Below are 27523 nucleotides of genomic sequence, written 5' to 3' on the forward strand. Positions count from 1 at the left end.
AATGGCATCAGTGGACTGTTCCACGAGACAGGGCACTGACCCACTAGCAAGCGCTCGGAATTTGCCAAAGACCCACCAGGCTTCCTACAATGACAACAAATGTTTACTAAAACATGACTGAATTTTGGCGTAATTTTGGTGCCGAGAAAGCGCGAAATATCCCCTTTGAAATCGCCAAAGACGGACTGCTTGTACCAAGGTTAAAAACAAAAACCCACACAGTAGGTGGTCCTACCAAGTACTCCTGTCTACAACAATCGGCTGAATCCATCAGCATTTCCGTGCGGTTTTCCGTTCCTGAAACGCATCGAGAAATTCTGTTTTTGGAGAGCAGGACTCCTAAGCAAGCGACCATTTTTGGGGGGACAAAACTGTCATAAGCACGTTTGAGACGATGGTCAGTCTCAAATATGAACTTTGCGCCGTTCAAGTAACTCTGGTAACCCGACAACATCTGTGCCGCCTAAACCAAACGCGCGCTCTTTGAAGCGCTGAACGCTTCTTCTCTACAGGTCAGCCTGCGGCTGACGTACAGAACATGGTGCTCTTCGTGGTCGTCGCCAACGTGACTTAAAATAACACGTAGTCCTCCATCACTGGCGTCACACTGAACGTAACTCTTCACCATAGTAAGTGGTCCGAAGCAAAGGTCTGGACCCGAGCGCATCTCTCAGGCTCCTTAAAGAGTTCTCTCTTAGGTCATCTCAGTATACGTCAGTGGGGCTCCCTTTCGTCAAGGGATCAACGCTCCGTCTACGCGGCGCTAAGCGTAGTTCTACTCGAGCTGCACTCCTGTGAGTGCCCTTATCTCTTGGTAGCATGGGAAATCGACACCTGTGATTTCTAACTCAGTGACGCCCTAGCCTTTCTAACTCAGTGACGCCATAGCCCTTGTCTAAGGGAAGGAAAAAAAACAGTAACCTCCGATCCACTTGTTTTAACTCAAAAGTAGCCTTTCCCTGCCTGATTTCATAAACACACAAAAAAAAAGAGGAATAAAAAACAGCTACTCCAAATCGCCACGCGGGGGGGAAAGCTGACTCCCCGCCGCCGACTTGAAAGGATTAGTCTTTCAGACGCGCCCGCCGGGGTCGCGCTTTGACTGAGTGTACTGCGGTCAACTCGTGACAAAAGGCTGCAGAAAAAAACGGTCCCCTACTCTCACCGTCGTTTCCGCGCCCCCTCGAGGCTCTTCGAAAACCTTGGTCGCCCCTACAATGTCGATAACCGACTCTGGCTCTGGACAACGAGCAGTGACCAGCGCGAGAAGGTACCTCTTTCTCTCGCCCCAAGCAGGAAGCTCGGCTTCCCTTTCGCCATGCGCGCTTCCTAGAATGCGGTGCCAAATGCGAAGGACGAATCCTTTCCAGGTGCGCCCGCCGAACACGCCTGCATATGTCGTCTCGATTGTTCGACGCCTGCGTTCGCATGCGATGAGTGCCGCGCAACCCTGCGCCTTCTGATCTCTTGGGCCGCTTCGCGTTTTTCCTAACTGGCCTTTTGTCCGGACGGCGCGGTCTAGTCTTTCTTACAGGCCGAGGCCCCTTGAAGCACTTCACGCCTGTTCTGGTCGGAAAACGCACACTTCCTTTTCCGTAGCCGCAGTCAGCCCTCGAACGAGCTGCACATGTCGCCAGATCATTAACTGCAGTTGCAAGTCTATGAGGCGCAACGCGGGAAGGCTTCGCCTTTCCTTCCACCGCATTTCTTTTTTTCGCACCTGTCCGCGCAACCGAATTTAGGGCTTTGAATTTGATTCGTTTTCTCTTGGTTCTTGCCCTTGTCCTTTTTCTGCGCCTAGACTGTGTCGCGTGCGTCTCCTGATGACAACTAGCTATCTCTAGTTTTTCCGTCGCACCTCGGAAATTTTCCTCAAATTCCAAACTGGCCTCTGTGCCTTCGCAGCAGAGTGCCAGATCCACGCAGCTGACAGACGGACATGAAACTGCCCCTGAGATCCCCAGCTCATTCCCTCGGGAGTTGTCCTCTCCAGCTTGCCTGTCGCTCTGCGCGCCATTCTCTGCATTGCAGTGCTCAGCTACAACTGAGCCCGCCTGGCTGTCGCTCTGCGCGCCATTGTCTCTACTGCAGTGCTCAGCTACAACTGAGCCCGCCTGGCTGCCGCTCTGCGCGCCATTGTCTACATTGCAGTGCTCAGCTACAACTGAGCCCGCCTGGCTGTCGCTCTGCGCGCCATTCTCTCTACTGCAGTGCTCAGCTACAACTGAGCACGCCTGGCTCTTATGGCTATCCTTTTCCTCGGCAGCCTCGCACTCTTCTTGTGCCAGTATTACCAAGGTAGCCTCTCCCGAGCCTTTGTCACTGAATCCACTGTGATATCCAAATTCGCTCTTACCGCGGTTGTTACTCTCAAAAGGGGTTTCCGCTGTTTCAACTTCGAAACCTTTCTCGCTAGGAAAATCTCCCTTTTCGCGGTTCTGCCGGTTTGACGCCTGTATCGACTCTACTGAAAGTGTCGCGCTCGCAACTGTCCCGACAAAGTTGTCCGTTGCCATTCCTACCTCACTTGGAGGAGAATCCTCGCACTCGTGTAGTTTAGACGCTATCTCGGAATGCTATCTCTTAGCATTACGTCCAACTTCTCCGGACACGGTCTCGGATTCTGCGGCTTTCCTTGGACTACCGTACCTGTTGCACACGTTCTCTGCCACTTCCCTCGTGGTGTCGCGATTTACCAACTCGGCTACGGTCACAGACTTTGCGGGTCTTCCCTGCGGACCTATTTCATAAGCATCGCTGGCTCTTTCAGGAGTTCCGGCTCTCACAATACCGCCTTTTCTTCGCAGTTCGTTTTCAAGCTGTATACGCTTTAGATCCCTTTCGTCCTTTTCAGCTTCCCATTTTTTTCTTTCTTTCTCTTTTTCCCACTCCCGATCAGATTCCTCCTTACGTGCTTTTTTTTTCTCTCGATCGGCTTTCTCTTTAGCCTCCTGGTCGGGTTTTACTTTGCGGGCTTTTTCCCCTTGTACCAAATTCCACGTATCTACCAGCAACTGATCGTTATGCTTGACTTGTTTAAGAATGAATTCGCCCAATTCAATTTTGGTTAGTTTGCTAGGCACTTCAACCGACAGTTCCTCGCATATCAACAGCAAGTCCGACTTGTACAATTTCATTAGGTCCATGACAACGCTTTCTCCGCTTTGGCTCTGCTAACACAACAATGCCTTGAGAATAACCCCTCTCAAACGACAAAGCCCTGATTCCCAGTCAAGATTATTCTCTGAATCTTAAAGCCTGGCGAATCCCATAGCAAAAGCTAAAACGCTCACCCGTGGAGAAAGTACGATGTCGCACGGTCTATCCCAGCTGCTGCCAACCAGTGTTAAGAACGGGCCACAAGCCCACCGCTGGAACCAGTGTTAAAGATGGGGCTTCTATCCCACCGCTGGAACCAGAGTTGAAGACGGAGGGGTCCTGGAGATGACTAACTCGTTTAGCCCCGCAGGTACCGGCTCCGAATGACGTTGCCGGACTGCGCTATCGAGGAAACTGTACACAATGGTTTATTCTACATATTTACAGATGAGAATCGAATCGAATCGAAATCGAATGCTCCGATCACAAACAACGTCCCGTTATATACGGTTCGCGTTCCCCAGATCCCTGACTGGGGAACTTAGTTCGAATAACGTTGTCCAATCGGATGGGCCATTGATGACGCTGGCGGTAAACCCACGGCACGGGCGGTGCTGAAGCTCTCTCGCTCTCTCACAGCTCGGGGGATGAGAAGGGGAACACCAACAAACACTGAGGTGTCGCCTTGTCCACTGGGGCTAATCTGATGTGCGATGCCGCCTCGGGAAAGGAGAATCCCGCAGTCTCCCCGCAGGTGAATGACCTCCTCGATCTCCCCTGCCGGATGGCCGAACCACGAGACCTCTTCGAGTACACAGCGTCTTTCAATTAGCAGCCTCGCTCAGCGTGACCTTGTGTAGCATCACCTCGTCCGGTGACCCGAAGGCCGACTCGTCCAACGTATACCGCTGCTTCCGCCGTGCTTCCTGTGCATCTCTGCCTAACGACGACACTCGTCTGACAGTAATTTCTCCCAGGCCCGTGGGAGACAGCGTCCTTCGATCGGTTAGGAGGTTCGGTGATTTGGAGTGCAACAACCCCGTCCGTCGTCGTCTATGCTTCTGCCGCCGGCGCCAGGCCTCGTCATATCCCTTGCTTTCCGATGAGTCACACCCGGCTCCCAGGACCACGTTGTCCACTCTTAACACTGCGCATGGGCAACTGGCGAGCGCGGCGCCGGCGCGCCAGCTGTGCGCCCTCCTCGCGCATGCGCAGTATGGACTTGCGTCACCTCCGCGAAATGGCTGGGCTACTTTGTCAGTGGACAACTTAATCGCTCTGTGGGTGTGTGGTAGCGTTCACCTGCAAATTGAGGCAGTTATGCGCCTTTTCATTTCTCAGAACCAATGGAGGGTTTTGATTTGATTTGATTTCATTTCATTTATTTTTCCCTTAAAGGCCCGTAGGCATTACATAAGGGGGGAGCAAACTCAAGATTTGTACCAACAAGACAAGAACGCTACAAAGAAAGAAAAAAAATAACAGTGAAAAGAAATAGAAATGTACAACAGGTAAGGGGCGTCGTAAAGGTTATACAATATGTAACAAGTAAAAAAAAAATTTAACACATGAGTGTTAAAAATTGATTTTCCTCAAAATCAAATTTTGATTTTGAGGAAAGGGAAGCCGCATATGTGGCTCTCTGTGTCAATGGACACCTGAATAGCGCCTTGAGGCCGGTGGCGGCGGTGTCCACCTGAAAAAAACCTTGCTTTCGCACAAAATTCTGTCCAGCGATTCTAAACCACCAGCCATTTTTTTCTTAACGGTAATGTTCCGGGTAATTAAATTTTTTCTCTGGCCTAGGGTACCCGTTGGTGTTCAAACCCCAGGGTAACGATATAGATCAGGGCTTTGCTTTCCTGGGCTCATGGAAGGCGACAGCGCTTACTAAAATTTAAAGAACGCCGGTTTTCCTAAGGTTTCCCTCGCGCAACCGAATCGCGCTGGTGGATCGCGTTACTGCTAAAACTTTATATTTGGAACCTCATCTGCATAATGGCGCTGCGATTTTTCCGAGGCGCTGCGAAACCGAAAAGATGCGCCTGCGGAGGTTATTCTTATCCACGCTGAGTGCGCCCGACTTGGTCTGGTCATGCAGGCGCGTAAACTCAGTATACCTTCAGCCGAGCGGGAAGCCTGGATCGGACGCGGGGCACCCCGCGGCACGTTTTATTTCTACGGCCGCGGCGGGAACTCTGAAATGGAATTAAAATCGGGCCGGTGGCGATGCGGGAATAGCGTCTTATTGCATGAAGAAAAAAAAATACATGCACTTGCATTTCGACTCAATGCCCGCCTGTCGATGCTCAGACCGAGCGGCCAGCCGCATACCCAGCCAGCCGCATACGCGGTGTGCCTCGATCGGCTCGCCTCCGTTTTTAGCACCATTCGTCCCGTACAATCCGCATCCATACTGGTAGCACACCACTCTATGCGTCCTTTCCAAAGCATCACACAGTGCACTTCATTTGTTTTTGTATACCCAGTACAGCGCTCACACTCTGGCTTCCTCACTGTGACCTCTTGACTTGAACGTTATTCCTATAGCTTATACCAAAGCTCTGTTTTTTGTTGTGAGCAACTCGTTATCAACGCTGTTCTACCAGTCACGGTTGAATCTATGTTTGCCTTGAACGGTGCTTTAAATTAAAGAAAGTTTAGTGGCTCTTCCAGCAGATGAGCTCATTTGTAAAAGTGCACTCATGTGGATCTGTTCAAATTTTTAGGCCGTTTTTGTTCGTATGCGAAAGGCATAGTGACCATGAGCCGCCGTCCCCGTCGATGGGACATGCACGGAAAAGAAGCCACACCATGCATCGTCCTCTCCATCAGCAGTCACCGAGTCACCGGCAGTAAGACGTATATGTGCCCGCTGACATCAAATCTAGCAGTAGAGAGCTATACAGCGCCGGCTGGGAGACTGGAGGCGCTGGCGCGCAGCCGTTCCCTACGTGGCGCTGGCGTCGCAACGGGACCGGGAACAAGCACTGCCGTGTGCCAAGGTGCCTCCGTGCGTGCCATCCGGCTTGCTGCGCCGGCCACCGATCCGGACTTCGTGAGTGCTCTGGACATTCCTTGAAGTTTTCCTCCTCCATATTAGTTAATTGTGACAGCAAACGAGAACAGGCAGGAGCTACTGCGGTGCATCCCACCGGTGTCTTGCACGACGCTTTGGGTCTATCTACAGAAAAGAACTCACAGGTGAGGGACCAAGAAAACAAAAATTTGCGTCGCTGGCGCCAAGAATAATCCCTTACATTTCTTTTCTAACCGAAAATTTAGAAAAAATAGGCATTGTACATTTCGCAAGAAGCAATACCTGCGGCTAGAATACTAACGATGGACTTCGTGGAACGAGGCGGGATCCATTGATGTAAAAAACTCTTCGTACAATGTCTCAAAACATGGCCCGTTGCATTAATGATGGGAATATTGGATGAGCCCTTATCAACCCAACCATTTTATGAAGAATAAATCCCACTGGATAGTTCAGCTGGTCCAGTTGGTTCAGATGGATAATGAAGAAACAGCGCAGAGCCACGATTAAGACAGAAGGGGCATGACACGGGCGCTGACTATCAACTCCTCGTTTTATTGTAGTAATGCGGTATATACCTCAACATGAGAAACAAAACACAAGGAAAGAAAGCGCGGATGGAACCAATAAAACCAATATCAGCAGTAACCAATCATGGCGCATACGTTTACTATATTGCAGTCCCACGATAACACACCCAGAAATTCTGGCCAAGCGCAATTTTTTCGACGGCTTAATTGTTTTTCATTAATCCAATTTTTTTCGCATATCATAAGATTGCATAACAGCAATCAATGCATACGTAAATCCCTCCTCCGGACGCTTGGGGGTTTTGCTATTTATTCTCAGAAATGCACCCACTGTTTTTCTTTCGCAGTATTTAGTACTCCGTGCCAGCACAGGACAAATTTTAAAAGCAACATTATGCTACGAATCGGAAGGTTAGACTGTTACCATCAATACGTTCATAATAGTATGTTACAATATTCCACACTTGCGTCACAATTAAAAGTGATCTCCAAGAAAGCTGCACTTGAAACCACGAGTTGGTATGATAGTGGTAAAAAGGCCAGCGCTATTCAAGATCGCTTCGTACAACTTAGGAATGGGCTCCAGACAGACGACGCTTATATAGTCGAACGGCTTAATAACGAAGCGCTCAGGACGCCCAAAGTCCTTTGTTATACAGGTCACTTCGTCGTAAAGGTCGGGCAACGTATCGTACGCAACACATCAAGCTAAGCATGTTCCGCAAAATGAAACCTCGGTTTAAAGTGAATTGGAGAGATCCTTAATGGGAAAGAAGTCGCTGACTTTCTTTTGGACACTTTGTGTGTTCGAATGAGCAACTGCAGCCGATCTTATGACATCGAGGTTCACGCCATGCGCCGCGGCGAATCCTGGGGCGACGCAATATACAGGCGCGGCCATAAGTAAACGGAGCACGCTATTCCGTTCGAAGTGCAATCACGCCTTCTCCATTGGTAATGAAGAAGCGTTGTTTGTCTACAAGAAAGCCCACCAACCTCCGCTACCAGCATGCGCGCACCACTGCTGGAAATTTCAATTAGGTGACACGTGAAAAATATTCGAAGACAGTTGCGTGCTCCGTTTATTTTGTCCCCGCCTGTACAGCTGCAGTGCGTGGATTGCTGGTATTGCCTCCATTGTAAATTTTTATTTCGCCTGCGGGCTCTTCAGCACTGCTGTATTCGTCAGCCTTCGCCTCCTTCCCGTCTTTGATGGCTTGGATGATGTCATCAGTCGCCATTTCCAAGCATATGATCATGTCGTCGTCAACCGCGACGTAATCCTCAGGGTCACACCTCTTTCTGTGTTGGAAGAAGCGGCGTAGGGGTTGAGTGATCCCTGGAGCTGTACAGCAGGTCTGGAACAATCGCTGTCATAAGCACGCTTGTCAAGCGCGTTGCTAGCGCTGTCCTGAGCTCTAAAAAATCAAACCTTCCGCCAGCAATTATACGCACTAGCTCTGGTGGCACGGTCCACCAAGGACTCGTAAACATTCCAATTTAAGTTGCAGTTCAACCTTGTTCTCGAAGTTTAGCAGAATTATCTGCAGCATCCTTGTGCAGTAGGGTGCCGAAACAGACTATATTATGCCTTGATCTAACGGCTGAAACAGGGAGGAGAAGCTCGGTGTCAAATAAACAATTCCATTCACGTCCTCTACCACCGGGGTCTTATTATGTGCGGCATAGTTGTCGATACCGAGGGCAGTCTTTCGGTTCCCCAGTCGCATCTTTTCCTCCTTCTACAAAAGCCAGGCTTGAAACAACTCCGCCATCATCTAGCCTTCTTTGTTATCCACATAGTCATCCAGAAGGCTACGCGGCGCCTTTGAAGCACCGGGTTTCACAAAGTTCCCGACCACCCGTGGCTTCAGCTTCTCCGTATACCTGCAGCGTTACAACAAAACAGCACGGTCAATCACTGCTCCGACTTCTTGTCGCCTTCGTAATGGTCTGCCTTCGCGCAGCGTGTCTTCTCAGGAAGCAGCTAAAAAAAAGGTGGTTTCGTCAACGTTAAATACAGCTTCATGCCTGGGCTCCTGCAGCATCTTCAGCAGCTCTGAATCGAGCCAGTTCTCGGCAATATCGTGTGGCGCGTCGGCTTTTTCTTCCGCTATTGTTTTGAAAACGATGCCATGGCGTTGCTTGAAACTCATGACATCCGCTGGTTGTCTTTAACGTCTTTTCAAAAGCGAATGTCAAAGGAAACTGCTTGGCTTTCTCGCAGACCGAAGGCGCGCTGACAGGAATTATTTTCGCGAGTACATCTGCGAACCACGTGTTGATTGTGGCGTCAAGATCATGCAAAGTTTCTGCTAGAATCCGCTTGAGTGACGGTTCCGTCTGACGTTGCCCTGCGCTTCTACCTTGTCCTTGTCTTTAAGGAATGTTGGCAACGTCGATGCACTGATTCCGTACTCCTCTGCAATTTCTTTGTTTTTACGGCCACTCCCGACAGCACTGACAATTTGCAACCTTGCGTCAAGATAGAACTGCCGGCGCTTCGCTGATTCTTCGCTACTTACAATCGTGGCGGCGATCCCGAGACGTTCACTACCATCCGGGCCCCAAGAAAAGAGCGCTCGCTAAGTTTACGTCATTTCGTCTATTCCCAATTAGATCGGTGTATTCCGGCCTGCTGTAGCGGCGGTTTCGTCGAAGTGTTGGTGCTTGTTGTTCAGAGTTCGGTATCGTTGATTTCAGAAGCGCGGAGATCGCTGTGCCCAGTTTTGCTTTTTTGGCAGCAGGGGACGCTAGTGCCACTCGTCAAAATGTTCGGCCGTTCGGCCCGCTGTGCATTTTTTTCTTTGCGTTGGTGGCGGCATTATCGTGGCTATTATAGAGTTCGGATTCTCTTGTGCAGTCTTTTGTTGCAAAAGCAACACTACGCGAGTCACCGAGCCATTTCGCGGAGCTGACGAAAGGCCATACTGCGCATGCGCGAGGAGCCGTGACGTCACACGGCGCACAGCTGGCGCGCCGCCGCCGTCGCTGCGCGGATGACTCAGAGGGGCCGCCGCCGCGCTCGCCAGTTGCGCATGCGCAGTAGCGGCGCATAGCTAGCGTGCCGGGGCCGGCGCCGCTGCCGCGCGCTCTCCATCGCCTCTCTCTCTCACCTCGTTGCTTTCGCAATCCTCCAGGTCTAACCAGAGCTAAACCACTGCCAATTTTTTGCAGCTGAACAAGCTCCCCCCAAATCATTCGGCTAAACGAAGTTACATTATCTGGGGGCGCGCCTCCTCGTTCTGGTTTTCTCGCTTCATACGTATGACTCGAAGTTCCATTGCCCGTGGTTCCATATACTAAGTTGGTTAGAATAAATTGACCCCTTTTCCTGCCGTCGGAGGTGATGCCGTTGGTTGCAGCACACCCCCCCCCCCCCCCCTTTATCCAGCGCCGATCCCCGCGTACGTGAAATTTCGTAGAGCCTCCGCCGAGATGCTGATTTGAAATTAAATGTAAATGAGAAAATACAATGGCTTCATGACCTGGGCTGTGCGTATAACCACGCATGCATGCGTACACACAAGCGCTCCTCACACCTCCGCACTGTTTCTAAAAATGCGAGCGCAGCGTGTGCCCACCAGTACAAGCGTTTGTGATCCGTGCTGAAATAACGAACCGCGAAGTTATCTTGGAGACTTGCTGTTGCAATAGGCCGAACATAAACATATGCCCAACGGTCACTGAAAGCGCACGCTCAGTTCGATACCCCCGCAGGGGTCTATGCGTGGATCCTAGCTACACAATCGTGCGCAGGCGCCAGGTATTTCACACGAATGGCTGCGCTGTGATTCGGAACGATTCGGGGCGGTGTGGACCGCCCGTAGTTGGAGACCTGCGGCCTACAGGTGAGGCGAATGGTGGAGGTCAGCAACTCGATGTATTTATATAGCTCATGAAACTCATGGGAATAGACTGGCCTACTAGGCACGCCTTTATTTCTTCGGGCTTCTTTTTTTTCTATTTCTTCGGGCGAGGGCGCAAAGCAGGAGGCGGCAGTTAGCGTTCAAGGCGGGCAGCAGCCAGAGAGGGAGCGGCCGGCTCTCCCAAGCCTCCCATTGTCCCCTTTCGGGGAAGGACGCGTGTTTCTCGCCGGGACCGCTTCGCGCCAGCGTGGAAAGAGCCATAAAAATGTCAACACCACCACTGCATCGTACGCCGACGGCTCACAGCGTCTTGACAAACACCACTTGCGGCCCAATTTAGACACTAAAGCCCCAACTCCAAGGACCCTTCCTAGGCGTACGCGCTCAGCGTCGGCGCTCTTGGCGGTTCTCGGGACATCCGGTGCGGCTTTTCGCGCGCTTTTCAATTGCTGTCTACATTTTTGCTTGGTGCCGAGGCTGTTCGCGCCATGTCGCAAAATAAAATAATAAATGAAAGTCTGATCGCCGCAGTAGAAAGGCGGCCGTCGCTCTGGCAGGCGAGGCACAAAAGCCATAAAAATAAGCTAATAAAGGCAGCATTGTGGCTTGAAGTGGCAGCGGAGATTCTGCCAAGCCTGCCAAGCACAGGTAAGCCGATATCTTGCTTGTGACGAGTGCTGATTGAGTGAAATGTGCTCGAAAACGCTTGTGGCAGTCAGACTGTTTTGGCCAGCATTTGCCTGTAAGGTCTGGCAACCACACAGCAGCGTGAGCACAAGCGCGAGCAGCGTGCGGCAGCGCTAGCCAGCGCCTAGTACCATGGAGATGCGTACTGCTGCCAGCGCATGTCGTTGCGCGGCGCCAAGAGCGCCGACGCTGAGCGCGTACGCCCAGGAAGTGTCGGTGGAGTTGGGGCTTAACGCTTCGTCGGAGGTTCGACAGCGTTTCTTTTGAAAAGAGAACACTGCTAGACGAAGCGGGGCCGGGCGCGTCCTTATGAATGGGTGTTGTGGGCGACAGTGCAGCTGGCTGGCGTCCGGTACGGCCCCGAGGCTCGACAACTCGGTCTCAAGAAACGGGCGCATGCACAAGACGCCACAGGACAGAACGAACACAGCCACCTGCCTAATTAAGGACGGTGACGGCCGCTTGAGTTATGACGCCGCCCGGACCCCGGAGGACGGCTGCGGGGTCGGCAGTCCATTGTGATCCGACTCGTATCGGAAAGTGGTTCTACGCTCCCGGGTGTTGTTCGCGACCGTCGCAGCTGGGGTTGGGGCCGATAATTGCCCTAGCTCCGAGAACCGTCAAGGTCACGGGCACTGGAAAGACAGACGTACAGTGGAAGTGTTTTGTTATGTTGTTTAAGTATTTTGGTTTTCTTTCATAGGGGAGAGAGTTTTTGTAATACAGTGGAAGTGTGGGGCGTGGCACGTAACCCAGGGAGCCAATCCGTTTGTGTGTCCATTCTCGGAATGTGCGATGTTTTAACCGAAAATGATGTCCTTTTATGTGTATTTGAGAGAGGGTTATGTGCCTTACGGAAATTGGAAGGCGGGTCACACGGCTAATAACCAATCGTATTAAAAGTTGGACACGATTGGATGCTGAAGAATGTGGGCCGGGCCCATGTGTCTTGAAAACTAAGTCCCGGAGCCCGGAAAAAGGGTTCTGGGCTACGGAGATAGATGTAACGCATCTTCGGCTATGCCAAGTAGGGGCCTCCCCTAAATGTTAGCCAGTTACATGTCGTTGTTGTGCTCACTGCTCAACGTTGTATGCATATATGTAAACTATTGTACATAAAGCTCCAGTATATACCCCCGCAAGTTCTCTGTTGTTGCCGAGTAGTGTCTGCTAGAGCTTCATTCAGCCTTCGAGTCATCAAAAGCCGTCTCAGACGGGGCACCTCTGGTGCAAAGAAAGGAAAGAAAAGAGGAAAAGAACCTTTTCGCTTGGTTGGCGAAGTTTTAATCTGGCGGTGTGGGATTATAGCCCCCACAAGTGTCCGTGAGCCCGTGGCGTTCGGTGACTTCTAGGGCTCTTGTCACAACCCGGATCTGTGGGACCGAGTCGAAACTGAGCAATGCGGCCTCTCACTAGTCTGGATTCGAGAGCTGCAAGCCTCGCGGAGGGGATTCCCGAGGGCAAGCCCAGAGTATGTGTGATAGAGTGGCATGTTGGCCAGATAGATGACAGGAAGTTGAGTAGACCCCAGGGTATGCGAAAGTTCATTCTCGATGTGGAGTCTATGCCAAGGATAAGAACGCTAATGGGGGGATCACTCTGAGACAATTCTTCATTCGTTTTCTCCAATTCTATCCCTGGGTGCTTCAATCGAGGGACAAAGAAGCACTCCACAAAGAGATGTGGGGGCATAAATCGCGGGGTTGGGGAATGTGTTCGTTTGGAGTTGCCTCCACGCAACCTCTTGGGGTTCGGTGAGAGAACTATGTGCGGGGGGATATAGAAGTCTACCTAAGCTGTACTGTATAGTTATATCAAGAAATGTAACCATTCGATCTCTCGCCGTCCGCAGGACGGGCGACACCACATCCTGGTCGACGAATCCTCGGGCATAATTGTGGGCCGCCTCGTTCCCTGGATGGGATGAGTGCGCGGGACCCAGATCAATTGGATCGGGCGGAGTTGGAGGTTGGTGGAGTGGAGGAGAGAGCGGGTGACAGGGGAGACCCGGCCTTTGGCAAAATTACGAATCGGAGATTTATAGTCGCTGAAGATGGTTTCTGCAGAGGTGGAGACCATCGCCAAGACTATGGACGTCTCCTCGGCCTCTTCAGGCGATCTGACGGGAATGGAGCACGCAACCAGCGACCGTCCACAGTAGTTTACAACAGCGAGTGAAAAATCTTCGCGGTCGGGGTATTCGGTTGTATCGACATAGACCGCTGTCCGATCTGTTAAGTACTTTTTTGTGCAGAGACATAGCCCTGTCCTTGCGGCGAGCGACATGATACTCTGGGTTCATGTTTTTAGGAAGAGGGGTAACGATAAGGTTACTGTGGATATGGTGCGGAAGCTGGGCCTTGTTGGCGACGGTCGTTTCGAAGCGTATTCCATACAAGCTTGTCGAGTATGTGACGTCCCGTGGGGGTGTGGGTGAGACGCCCGTACTGAGAAGTCGGATGAGCTTCCGAGAGCTCCGTCACAGTGTTGTAGACCCCTAATGTTAGTAGTTTGTACGTGGGGGTCCGGTGGGGGAAATGAAGAGCCGCCTGTATGCCTGTCTAATAAGGCAGTCAACGCGGTCCCGTTCCTGGCACCTAAGATAGAGCTAAGGGAGGGTATATGTGAGGCGACTGATAACAAATGCCTGAACAAGACGTCGGAGGTCAGCATCTCGCATGCCTGTATGTTTATTAGCAATGCGACGAATTAGACAAATGGCCTGCGAGACAGAGACTAAGTTTAGCCAGAGCGTCGGTGTTTTTCGGATTGCTCTGGATGAGGAGCGCCAATGTCCTAATTACTTCGCGTATGGGCTGGCCACTATCAGTAATGCAGATGGGAGGATGGTCGTGGAGGCCGGGTTGACCTCGGATGAGCAGCAGCTCGGATTTCTGAAGGGAGCACGAGAGGTCGGCTCCAGCTGCATGGCGCTTAATGACATCGACTGCTTGTTGAAGTGCGGATTCAACCTCAGCATCGTTGCCTGTTGAAACCCAGAGGGTAATGTCTGCGTATAAACTATGGGATAGACGTTGGATAGCGTCTAATTTAGAAGGCAGCGTGAGCAAGGCGACATTTAAAAGAAATAGGTGGAGAACGGATCCCTGGGGGCTGCCATTGCTACCATTGATATAGGGTCTTAGAGGACAGCGCCAAAGCTAAGTTCAGCTGTTCAACCAGAGAGGAAAGTGCGTATATATTCGTAGGTACGGTGACGAGAATTTAGTAGGGAGAGGTTAGCGAGAATAGCTCCGTGCGAGACGCTGTCAAATGCTTTAGGCCCTAGAATAGCCTTTGTGCCTGCTCTGATAGAGGGGCGCAGTATCTCTCGTGAGAGCTGGAGCATAATGTCTTGCGTAGAGAGATTTGAACGGAAGCCAATCACGGTGCGAGGTAGGAGATGGTTATCTTCAACATAATCATTGAGACGGTTGAGAATGACGTGCTCCATCAGTTTCCTAGCACAGGAAGTAAGGGAGATGGGGCGGAGGTGTTCGAGAGCTAGTCGTTTGCCTCGCTTCGGTATGAAAGTCACGCGTGCATGTTTCCATGCTGCGGGGATTTCACCCTCTCTCCAGCAATCATTCATAAAGGCAGTGAGGGCCTCAATGGACGGGTCATCTAAATTACAGAGTGTTTTGTTGAAAATCTCATCCGGTCCTGCGGTTATCGCGCCAAAAATGCCATGAGTGCCAGCTTATAGTCGTCTTCGGACTTTAGGCTTCACACATAAGCAATGGCTGCCTTTTTCAGTCACCCGTCTAAAGCGCTGAAGAAGATACTGAGTGGTTCTTAGCCGCAATCCCATGGCACGGCACTCTAAAAACCAATGAACGACGCTGCTTTCGAGAGCATGCCTTTCCTCTCATTCAGCATGTACCGCCGCCCCAATTTTTCCTGCAGTTTATTTTGTATCAAAGCAACGAAAATGCGGGCAATTCGCGAGCAACCTCAACTTCAGGGGGCGCTGCGAAGTCTGGCAACATGGCACGAGCGGAGGTCCGCGCATAGCTCGTCCCTTATGAATTTATGGACCTTCCTTGCGTGTCTCAAACCTCGCGCTGTTTTGTTGGGGCTCACCGCGTCTTTGACACTGAGCACTTAATTTTGGCATTTTCTAATGGCACCAAAGACTATCACGCCTAATTTGTGGCGACAGCGTGGCTGTCGATTTTCGGAAAATGGCGCTAACAGACGAACGTCTTTACGGAATCCACTGTGGACAAGGCGAAGTATACTTGTATCGCCATTGTCGGTGTCAAATTACTACAGGTAAGTACCTTGGCTACTTTTCCATTATTTAGCGGGAAAATGAATGTATAGTATATTTTGAACATATATAAAAGCCTAATGTTTCTCAAGGATCTCTATAGGAACTCGCTGCCTATCGAGCCAGCTAATTAGGTACTCTATTTACTCGTTAACGAGTCCTGACTATAAAATTTAGCTCTGTACGCAGTAAACAGGGATTCTTTAGGATTTGCTCGGTAAGAGTTCATAATGGGCCAAATTTTATCCAACTTGCTTTGTGCCTTCACTATATGAAGTCGCTCCGTTTGCAATCAAAACAAATTCAAGAGAATTGCCTCCATAATGCTTTATAATGAGTAGAAGTTTGTAGAGCTTGTTTTGTGCCTTCGATATATGAATTCGCTCTGTTCTAGGGAGGTTTTAACTAGGAGAGATAAATAAGTTCTCCCCGCTTAACCACAGCTGACCCAGCTTAAAGCCACGGGGTCCCACCCCGTAACCGCGTACGCTAGCAAACACATGCCGACCATGGCGGGCCTTGCCCTGTGGGAACAAAGGAACGACACTGTGGCTGACACAAACGAGGCATTTATCGCTGCAATAATAATAGCGCCAGCTCGCAACAAAATACGCTGAGAAATCGAGGACGTCCAACTGACCAGCATGGTTACGAGCGAATGTTCGGGGATGCTCCGCGGCAGGACGGGACGGGACGCGGAAGAACGCTCCTCCCCACGAGGCCTCGCGATTCGCACCGTCGGCGAGGAGCAGAGCGCCGCGCGTCACGTTCCTACACGGCCAAATCCCGAGCCAAAGAGGGCCGTCTCCGCCGCGCGCGCGCAGCAGCAGTCGCGCTATCCGTGGCGCTGTGACGCCGTCGCCCTCCAAGGTTACTAACGAAGCTAAAGAGGGTACATTGCGGGGAAGCCAACCAAAGGGGAAGATAATCTGAACGAACAAACGTAGCGTTGAAACAGGAGACAGAAAGATGAGGACAAGACGGGGCTACAACTTACAACTGAATGAAATCGATAAACGAGACACATCCCTTCTCGAGCAAAGGCACGCATGCGCAAACTTGAAAGAATGGCAAAACTGTGATATTCTAGAAAAATCCGGTAAAAGAAAAAGAGACGAAAAGGGGAAGAATAGCCACCGGTCATGAAGACTGTTTACAAACATTAAGTGCGTCTTAGAAAGTTTCTTTCTTTTTCCATTAGATAAATAGATGGTGTGCTAATGCACGTGTCACTACCGCGTTGTGATATTTCATGAGCTTCCAAGATTTCCCTCGCCAATTGATATTTACCCCTTCCTAAGATCTTCGTGCGGTTCAAAGAGGGAAAGCAACCTGGGCAGCTCTTGCAATGCTTTGGCAAGTGCTCATCAGTTTGCTTACGAAGCGAAGATGCGTGTTCACTGAGCCTCACGTTTAGGCATCTGCCCGTCTGCCCAATGTACACACTTCCGCAGCGTAGAGGGATCTGATAAACAATATCTGTGGCGCATGAGACGTGCGGCTTCTTGTGTTTTGTGCTACACCCTGAATTCTTGACGCTCTCATGATCTGCCAGAGCGCAAAGCTTTGCAAGCTTGAGGGGAGCTGAAAATACCACACCAATACCAAATTTTGCTGCCACTCTCTTCAAATTGTGCGAGAGCCTGTGTACATAGGGCATAACTTCAAACTTCCTTTTCTGTTGTCCCGGTACATTTATCTTAGATAACTGGATGTGTTCTCTTTCTTTGTGAAGCTTTTTCTTTAGAGTTTCTGCGACAGCCACAAGAACATCGCCACGAAAGCCTGCTTCTTTAAGTCTTTGAACCTGGTTGTCAAAACTACTACCAACTTTGTGCGGACATGACTTGAGGTGCGCCGACCTGAGACATGTGGCTGCTATGCGTCGCTTAATGAGCTTCGAATGAGAAGAGTCGTAAGGTAGTAGCGCTTTCTTGGACCGTGGCTCATAAGCCCAGCAAAAATGACTAACAGAATTAAAATACAGGTGAATATCTAAAAACTGAATGGAATCGTGAGCCGGAAGTTCTATGGAAAATTTCAGTGACATCATGATACCTTTGAATCGGGTTAAAATCGAGTCTGCAACTACACTCAAGTCATATCTAGAAGAAAGGTTGAGAACAACAAGGAAATCATCTACATATCTAAAGACACGTACAACGCGCTCATCGTTCAACTGAGACTGAAGCAAACGTCCAAACTTGGCAAGGAAGGAAGGGAAGGGAAAACTTTATTTACACTAATGGTTTTGCTGCGGTTTGGGGGCATCTTCATAGACGTCTTGGTTCTACCCCCAGGAGCCTTCTCTGTCGAAGTCGTCCGCCTCTAATCAGTGGTCGGTTGCCCTCAGTCCAGGGCTCCGTTGGCCACTGCCGCCCGTTGAGCTCGCTGTACCAGACCTTGTTGGTCTTCGCAGCGGTCGCTGGACAGCAGAGTCCCACTGCTCCGCACTCGGGTTTTGTATTTTGGGGACCACGTCTATGTTTTGACAGGCCCATGTGATGTGGTATAGTGTAGGTTTTTCGTCGCACCAGGGACATTTGTTCGTGTATATCGTAGGGTGCATTTTGTTTAGTATATGTAGGTTTGGGAAAGAGCCTGTTTGTAATTGTCTCCAAGTGACAGCTTCCTCTCTGCTGAGAGATTTGTGCGGTGGGGGATATCGCATTCTTCTGCCTCTATAGTTTTGTAGTATGGCCGAGTATTCCCTGGGTGCTGGCGCGAGTTCCGCGGTCTCGTCGGAAGCTCGGAAAGTAATGTATCCTCGAGCTATCCTGTCGGCCTCTCGGTTCCCTGCCACCCCCGTGTGCCCCGGTACCCACACAATTTTGTGTCGGATCTTGTCGTTTTGTTCTTCCAGGTTTTTAATTCTGTCGCTCGCTGCGAGAAGTATACGGAGCGCGTGACGACCTATCCTGCCATTCATGTAATTTCGGCAGGCTGTTTGAGAGTCCGTGAGTATTGTTAATGACCGCCCGGTTCTATATCCCTCCGACACCGCTAGAGCAACGGCTACTTCCTCGGACTCTGCAGCTGTGCAGCCTCGGAGAGACGCGCTGGTCATTTCGCGTAAAGACGAATCGACCACCGCCGCTACAGCGATTTTGGTATCTCCTCCTCTCCAAGACGCGTCTGTATACACGGTCGTGGCTTGAGGAGCGTATGTTTTCTCGATGAATTCGGCCCTCGCTTCTCTTCTGCCTCGATGGAGGTTGGGATCCATGTTTTTTGTTATTGGTGCTACCTTGAGGGTCTTGCGAAGCTCGTCGGGGATCGTTGCCGTCCTCGACATTTCTCGCATCTGCTCGCGGTACCCGAGCCTCTGCAGGAACGCTCTTCCTGTCGTTGTTTGCAACAGCCTGAGTTTTTGCGACTCAAGCTGCGCCTCTCGTAGCTCCTCAAAGGTGTTCTGTAATCCCAGGGCCATGAGTTTTTCTGTAGACGTGTTGCGTGGTAGTCGGAGCGCTGTCTTATACGCTTTGCGTAGCAGAAAAATTTCACATAGCACAGGGGCGACACTTGAGCCAATGCAAATCCCACGTTTCTGGACATAGAAATGTTCTTTGTAGCTTATGATTGTAGAATTGAGGTACAGGGCCAAGAGTTCCAGAAATGATTCAATACTAACACCACATGAATTCTGAAAAGACACCTCACCCGCCTCTTCAATACACTCTCTCAAAGCAATGAACAGTTCATCGTGCGGCACCGAGTAAAAAAGTTCCTCTGTATCCACTGAAAATGCAGAGTTTGCACCGCACACGTCACTCCGCAGAATGTCAACTAAGACGGCTGAGGAGGCGACTTTAAAAGGGTCCACAGTACAAAGGCTGTTCAAGTGACGCTGGAGGAACCTGCCTAGACGTGCCTGCCAGCTGTGTCGCTCTGTGATAATGGCTCTGAAGGGACATTCGGGCTTGTGAGTTTTTGCGTTGAAGAAAACTTTCAGTGCATCTCCTTTGCAGTTGCTCACCTCCTTCCCCAGCCTGTCCAGCTTGCACTTTTTTAGCAACTGCAACGCCCTACTCTTAGCCTTAGCTGGCTTAAGAAGTGAGCGCTTAAAGGGTCAGTCTACTGAATTTTATCGACCATATTTTCTTTGCGGCAACCGATAGCTCTTTACTCAAATTACCGTTTAGCCAGCTGTGGTGCCAAGGAATGCGGTAGAACATTTTAAAATAGAATTTATTAATGTGGGAACACATCTGTATGAGATGGTAGTCTCATCTGGCAACCATCTGGATTTCTGCCGCGCGGCGACAAACATGGCGGCGCCCGTCGAAGCCGGACCTCTCGCTTCGGACTGAATTCTCCTTGTTGCTGCCTTTTTCAGTGCGTTCACTGGCCATAAATTGGGCGCCTGTCTTTCGCTTCGTCTCATCTCGCCTATAAGAAAACATATAAGAGATAAATTTGCTTCATTTTAATAATTAGAGTGATGATTCTGCCGCTCCTAGGCTTAAGTGGAGAGTCGGTTTGTTTACAGCAATGGTTCCCGTCCTGCCGACCAGATGGCGCCACTATAGGCTGAGTTTATTTTTGCGTCTCTGCTAGCATACGCTGAACTAAAAGTGGGAATGTGCCTGCGTTTTGCGTACGTGTGACTATAAATATTCATGTGATTTACAGAAAAAGCGAGCGGTACGCCTTCTACAGTTTACTAGAACAAAACGTGCGTTTCTCTGACATTGGGGCATACAAATGGTACGTAGAATATTCACTTATGCTTCTACAAAAAAAGACTACCACTTTCTTGAACAAAATGAACGTTTGGCGTCGCCACCATGCTTTTTACGCGACTTTTAACGCCGAAATAAAATATAAATTCCTGCGTAAACCGGGCGCAGACCCCTCGTTATTGATGTTATAGGGTGCCAACTACCAGAATATGCCATTATTTATACACTCATCTCGGTGAGTAGACTGACCCTATCAATTGCTTTTGTAGCCTTTGCATCATACACCTCCCGAGAAAAGAACGACAAAGCCTCCATCCTTATCGGCTTGCATCAGAGACAGCATTGAATCACGAAAGTGCCCAACGACTTTGTTCACCTTTGTGTGTCTTCTTGTTCTTGTTTCAGACGTGTTCTTCTAGAGATGTTTCTTCTAGAGATGATTTGAGTGTCGTTGCAGACTCGATTTTTAACCCGATTCAAAGGCATCATGAAGTCACTGAAATTTTCCATAGAACTTCCGGCTCACGATTCCATTCAGTTTTTAGATATTCACCTGTATTTTAATTCTGTTAGTCATTTTTGCTGGGCTTACGAGCCACGGTGCAAGAAAGCGCTACTACCTTACGACTCTTCTCTTAAGCGAGGCATAGCAGCCACATGTCTCAGGTCGGCGCTCCTCAAGTCATGTCCGCACAAAGTTGGTAGTAGTTTTCACAACCAGGTTCAAAGACTTAAAGAAGCAGGTTTTCCTGGCGATGTTCTTGTGGCTGTCGCAGAAACTCTAAAGAAAAAGTTACGTCAAGAAAGAGAACACATCCAGTTATCTAAGATAAATGTACTGGGACAACAGAAAAGGAAGTTTAAAGTTATGCCCTATGTACACAGGTTCTCGCACAATTTGAAGAGAGTGGCAGCAAAATTTGGTATTGGTGTGGTATTTTCAGCTCCCCTCAAGCTTGCAAAGCTTTGCGCTCTGGCAGATCATGAGAGCGTCAAGAATTCAGGGTGTAGCACAAAACACAAGAAGCCGCACGTCTCATGCGCCACAGATATTGTTTATCAGATCCCTCTACGCTGCGGAAGTGTGTACATTGGGCAGACGGGCAGATGGCTAAACGTGAGCCTGAGTGAACATGCATCTTCGCTTCGTCAGCAAACTGATGAGCACTTGCCAAAGCATTGCAAGAGCTGCCCAGGTTGCTTTCCCTCTTTGAACCGCACGAAGATCTTAGGAAGGGGTAAAGATCAATTGGCGAGGGAAATCTTGGAAGCGCATCAAATATCACAACGCGGTAGTGACACGTGCATTAGCACACCATCTATTTATCTAATGGAAAAAGAAAGAAACTTTCTAAGACGCACTTAATGTTTGTAAACAGTCTTCATGACCGGTGGCTATTCCTCCCCCTTTCGTCTCTTTTTCTTTTACCGGATTTTTCTAGATTATCACAGTTTTGCCATTCTTTCAAGTTTGCGCATGCGTGTCTTTGCTCGAGAAGGGATGTGTCTTTCGTTTATCGATTTCATTCAGTTGTAAGTTGTAGCCCCGTCCTGTCCTCATCTTTCTGTGTCCTGTTTCAACGCTACGTCTGTTCGTTCAGATTATGTATGACCAACTGGCCCCACAGTGTACTCTGTTAAACTTCAAAGGGGAAGACGCGGAGTAAAGTCCCCATTGTTGGCAGTCGAAACAAATTCAATAGAATCGCCTCTGTAAGATTTAAAAATGAGTCGAATTTTATAGAGGTTGCTTTGTGGCGTCGCTATATAAACTGGCTCCGTTGAGATTAAAAACAAATTCTGTACAATTGGCTCCGTAAGAATTCATAATGAGCCGAGTTTCATCGATTTTGTTTTGTGCCTTCGCTATATGAACTCGCTCCGTTCGCAGTCAAAAAAAGTTGTATAGAATTGGCTCGGTAAGGCTTTTTAATGAGCCAAATTTTATAGAGATTGTTCACTGTCTTCACTATATCAATTCGCTTTGTTCGCGTTAAAAAAGCAGTAAAATTTTAAACCAAACTGCACATCAGCAAGCTAATTCAACGCGAGAATATATAGCATTATGGCTTCAAAAGGCGCTCCTGAATGAACGACTAACCTCGAGAAAAAATTTGGCAGAACTCAGCGGCTCATATATATTCGTTTCCTTTCTTGAGTTAGAAACAACCTCAGTGCCGTTGCGATCGTGTGAATCTCCGGAAACGTGATCAACAAAGCGTACAAATATCTGTAAGCGAATATTTTTTCTTCGATGAACGACAAAATATGATAAGCTCTCACTATGAGCACGAATAGGAGCAGCCGTGCTCACGGCCGATTTTATTGCATTCACCATTTTTCGAGATCGAGTTGATTGGTGTCTGCATGAATTGTTTCCTATTTTTTCTTTGCCGAAAAAAATTTGCCTAGCTTTCTTCCCGTAACGTCCTATGTGTAGCATAAACGCTTTGCACGTGTTTTACCACCAATGGTTTTGTCAACCTAGCACACGACACGCTGTGGGACAGTAATTCGGTGCAGTATTAACAGAACCTCTCCAAAAATTTGTAAGTCACCTTTCCTGCATAGCAAAAACACTTTTACCACGGCATTGCGGCCCGCTAGAGGCAGGTGTTGGGATCAGCACAGAGGACTCCAAAGTTGTGTTTCACCCTTCTGTCACAACTGCTGCAAGATGTGGGGGGGGGGGGGGGGCATTTCACCTGCGAGGAAATGGCTTGGCAGAACTGCGCCTAAATCCTTCATCGCCGCAACAACACAATGCAGAAGCGCGTGCAGGAAAGGCACGCGATAATATTCTGATAATACATTTCTTCAGCACTACACCCGATTTCTGACACCCCAAACAAGTTTGGCCTGAATGGTAAAAACTAGGGGTGTGCGAATATCAAATTTTTCGAATACGAATCGAATACGAATACTTGGTTCCGAATATCGAATCGTTTATCGAATAATCAAGGACAGACGCATTTAACCACTACAAAACATTTATTTGAGCACCCAAGAACATCACAGTTCAACTATCAGTGATGAAATAAGCACAAAAGGTGTGTGTGGCTGCTGTTATGGCTCGGGTAGGGTGGCCAGTTGTTGCATCACCATGGGGGCTCGTACAGGATGAGGAACAGGTCTGAACTTCGAGGATGGGGTTACGAAAACAAGCAGGTTTAATGGCACTTTGAGAAGACACTTATTTACATAAATGTACAAGAGAAGAGCAAGGAATAAAAAATTAAGAGTTCATGACGTCGAGCGACTGGATGAGCCTTTTACCCAGGGCCCAGAGCTTTCGTGCTCACTTCGGGCGCAGGTTAAATAGCCCAAGGCTCCGCCCTTTCACCAGGCCGCAATTCATCGTGACACAAAAGATCGGCACTACACAACACAGCCAACGAAGACACCTGTTGTAGAGTCTACCCATGGGAACTGGCGAGGAGGAAACGTAAGTCTGCATCTCTGTCGCACTGCGAGGCAATCATACTGTTGGCAGCTCGCGTCCATCGAACACAGGTGTGGCATGATGGCGTCGCAGCCGCAGCTGCACTGGCTTCCTCTGATTCCTTCCGGGTTTTTTTCAGACAAGGGGCACCCTTTCTTCCCCTGTCGTCGGTTGCTTCTCGAAGGTCGTTGGCACCGAGCCGAGCGTGGGGTCATCTTGGGGGTCAAACGACCCGTCGAAATTGCCGCTACTGTTGCCGCCACCGTGATCATCCCGGTCGATGAAATCTGCGCCTTAATATCTCTTTGGCTGGTTTACATCCCGGTCATGACACTGCACAAAAAAGTATCAAAGTCTCGAACATTGTTTTTAGAAGAGTGGAAATATCAGAGAAGATGGCTGGTACACAGCATTGATCAAGGCTAGCTTGCCATAAGCACAAAAGCTCGTTGCTGGGATGAACATAAAAGGTTGTCGTGAAGGAAAACCGGCTGTTCCACATGATCAGGCAGAAGTAGTTCCCTTCTAGCTGAAACGACTTCTCCAGCCACAGAAAATGCCCTCTAAATTGGCACTGAACTGGCCCGTATTGCGAGGTATTTCGTGCACAGCTCTTAGCCACAAAGAAGCTCACCAGTGCAGTCAGCTACTGCATGGCCCAACGTTACGCATTGCTCTGGGCGCCGCCATGTTGTTATGTCTCGGTCGATAGGACTTGCGGACCGAACTGAACGCCGGTGCTCGCAATAGAATATTCGGCTAGATACGAATATTCGCGTGGTGTCGAATATTCGAAACAACACGAATACTTGGACTTCGAATCGAATACGATTACTAAAAATATAGTATTCGAATTATATTCGAAAATTTCGAATATTCGCACACCCCTAGTAAAAACCCCTTCCGCTGTAAAGAGAGGCTGGCTTCGAGAGTTTTGAAAATTAAGGGTTATGCCCACGTAGATTGCCACGTCGTCCCAGCATGCTGCGGCCTCAAGCGAGAACATGCTGTCTTGTTCTCAAGTCTTGAATAAGGATTAAGCGCTATAAGTACTGCGCTGCCAAAGTACAGTGTGAGAGCATTGTCCACAGGCTCGTCAAGCAAATCTGCTCCCAGACGCGAAGCCAACACTGCTTTTGACAATTCCTTAAAGCAAGCATATGGCTTTCGCAAGGGCCTCTCATGTGATACACAGTTAGCTTCATTCATAAATGACATAAGCTCTAACCTAGACCTGAACATACCTGTAGACGCGCTGTTCTTAGATTTCGAAAAGGCCTTCGATAAAGTTCCCCATCAGAGACTACTACTTAAACTCTCAAGATTGTGCATTAACCCCTTTGTATTAGATTGAATTTCTTATTTCCTTACGAACCGAAAGCAATTTGTGTACGCTAACAGCCGCTCCTCGTCCTTTCCTCCAGTCCTCTCCGGAGTCCCCCGAGGTACAGTACTCGGACCACTGCTGTTTCTAATTTATATTAATGACCTGCCTAGTAGCATATCCTCTAACATCCGCCTTTTCGCAGACGACTGCGTACTTTATCGCCCCATCCACACCACCTCTGACTCTAGAATTTTACAGGATGACCTTAAATGGATTGAAACTTGGTGCAACAAATGGTTAATGTGCCTAAACACTAATAAAACTTTCCTTTCAGCGTCGGAAAAACTATCAGGCATCACGTTAGACCATTTGTGGCTCGGTAATCTCATCTGTCCACTCTTACAAATACCTTGGCGTCACCCTTTCAGATACACTAACCCGGTCAGAGCATATAATGAACATTACCAACGAAGCCAATCGCACTCTTGGTTGCCTCCGTCGAAACTTGCGCTAGCCTCTGCATCCGTGAAAACACTTACTTATATATATCTTACATTTATCAGACCTAAAATAGAATACGCATGCTCAGTCTGGGATCCCCATCAAGCTAATCTTTCTAACACCCTCGAAGCTCTACAAAATCGCGCTGCCAGGTTTATTTTCTCAGACTATACTCCTATTATTCCAGTGTCACTGCGCTCAAATAACGGGCTAATCTTACTAATCTTGAAAAGCGACGCTGCATCTTCAGGCTGTGCCTTTTTCACAAGTTCTACCATACGTCACTCAATGTTTCAGCAATCTTACCAGTTCATCGGCAGTCAAGCCGCACCAGCCATCCTATAGACAAGCGTCAGGCCGTGACGTCATGGAGATGCGGCGGCGCTGGAGTCAGCAGTGACTTTCGCTGTGTAGGCAAAAGCCGGTACCGTGTGCCTTGGGTATGCCATGCTTGAGCGTTTCTGAACGCATTTTGCAATATTCCGGTGAACTGTGGGGCTGGTGGTTGAACCGCAATGCTCAAGAAAGGCAGCCGCACAAGTTTCCACAAGATTATCGCATTTAGATATGGGCCAAAGCAATGCGCAGCGGCCGTGGAACGAGAAAAGTTCGGCGACGGATCGGCTGCGCGGCTAGTATTGCATTTCTGCATCGAAATATGATCTCTTAATCCGCTTGCTTGCTTTTCAGTCGCGCGGCGAACAGTGCAAGAATCAACGTCTGCAGCTTGTTCGCGTTCTGTCGGGCTCTCATTATGAGAAGTCTGGACTCGACATTTCATGTGGGTGTGACCGCAAATTGAACGCAGAGGACCGTCCTCTGGCGACAATCACCCGGACTACGTCCCAGGCATCTCTTCGCGCTAAAAAAAAAAAACAGCTGCTGCCAGTCGCCTTCAGCATTCATTGGGCCACTAAGCGCGACGTTTGAAGCAGCACTGTAGTCCGGTAGTAGGAATATACGACGCGTAGTTTTTTCTCTATTTTCGCTTCCACAAGCTTCAACTTTTACATTTTTTCCCCACCTATCCTAGAAAACGATTAAACGTCGCTAAGGTGTCGGCAAAATTATGCAGTGTTATTTCCCATTTTACCTGAATTTTACAATTACTGGTCAATCAGAACCTGGCGAAAACAGCAAATACCAGACAAAAAAACCAGTTATCAAGCTGAATAAGACCTGCAATCAGAATGACTTAAAATATTTAGCTCTGCAGAGCAAACATAACTTCGTTCTAGCTCGAGGTAAACTTCTATCCATTCGCCTGTGCACCTCTCTTAAAGCCAAGCGAATAAAAAAGCATTTCTTCAGATATTACCAGTGAAGATCGCATTTGCGTGACTCATTAAAAGTAACTGCATGGCTGCAGTGTCCAGTATTGTTCGGCGTTCTCCGCATGGACGAGAGCAGGCACGCCGCAAAGGTTCGTCATGGGAAAAAGCTGCCCCCAGTCGTCCTTCTTCTTGCACTTAGCGATCGGGTATGCTGTACCGCCCCAAATGTTGGGACTGCAAGCCTGTATACCTCGTGCTTTCTCGGTTTCATTTAATAAGTCAACCTAGTCGACCGCTGTAGCCGCGCCGTTGCTGCCAAACATATAGAGCGCAAAAGGAAGCCTATGCAGCGCTTCGCCAAATAATTCCCTCTGGCGAACAGGTTGAAAAAGTGCTGAACTGCTCTCCGGTCACCAACAGAAATGTTTCTAACCAGAAGCGACGCGCACGCATTGAAATATGCACGCACGCGAGTTGGTTTCGAAGGCAGCAACGCTTGGCGCGGGGTAGGCATGCTACGTTTTTGCCTACACCCCGCGTCGCTGCCGACCGCAGCGCCACCTTCCCAGCCAGACCACAGCCCATCTTCGTTCGTTTTTTGTTCAGACCGCTCGGGACTGGAACAAACTGCCTGTCGACGCTGTGCACCACTCCGACCCACATTCCTTCAAGACTGCCATTGAACCACTCTTCACTTGAACATTATGCCCATCCCTCATGTAATACTCCACACCAAGGGGCATTTGAGGTACTAATAATAAAAAAAAATAAAAAAAGAAGCTATTGTGGAAGGTTTGCT

General features: G+C 49.2%; 1 protein-coding gene across 2 annotated transcripts in view; it reads left to right on the top strand.

The window, feature by feature from the left end:
• LOC149354218 (uncharacterized) overlaps nucleotides 1–27523 on the top strand; it is a 213227-nt gene that overhangs the window by 125696 nt on the left and 60008 nt on the right. The gene's annotated exons all lie outside the window — the stretch shown is intronic.

The sequence above is a fragment of the Amblyomma mixtum genome, chromosome 3 (genome assembly GCF_055824585.1).
Source record: "Amblyomma mixtum isolate Tamu chromosome 3, ASM5582458v1, whole genome shotgun sequence".
Lineage (NCBI taxonomy): Eukaryota > Metazoa > Arthropoda > Arachnida > Ixodida > Ixodidae > Amblyomma > Amblyomma mixtum.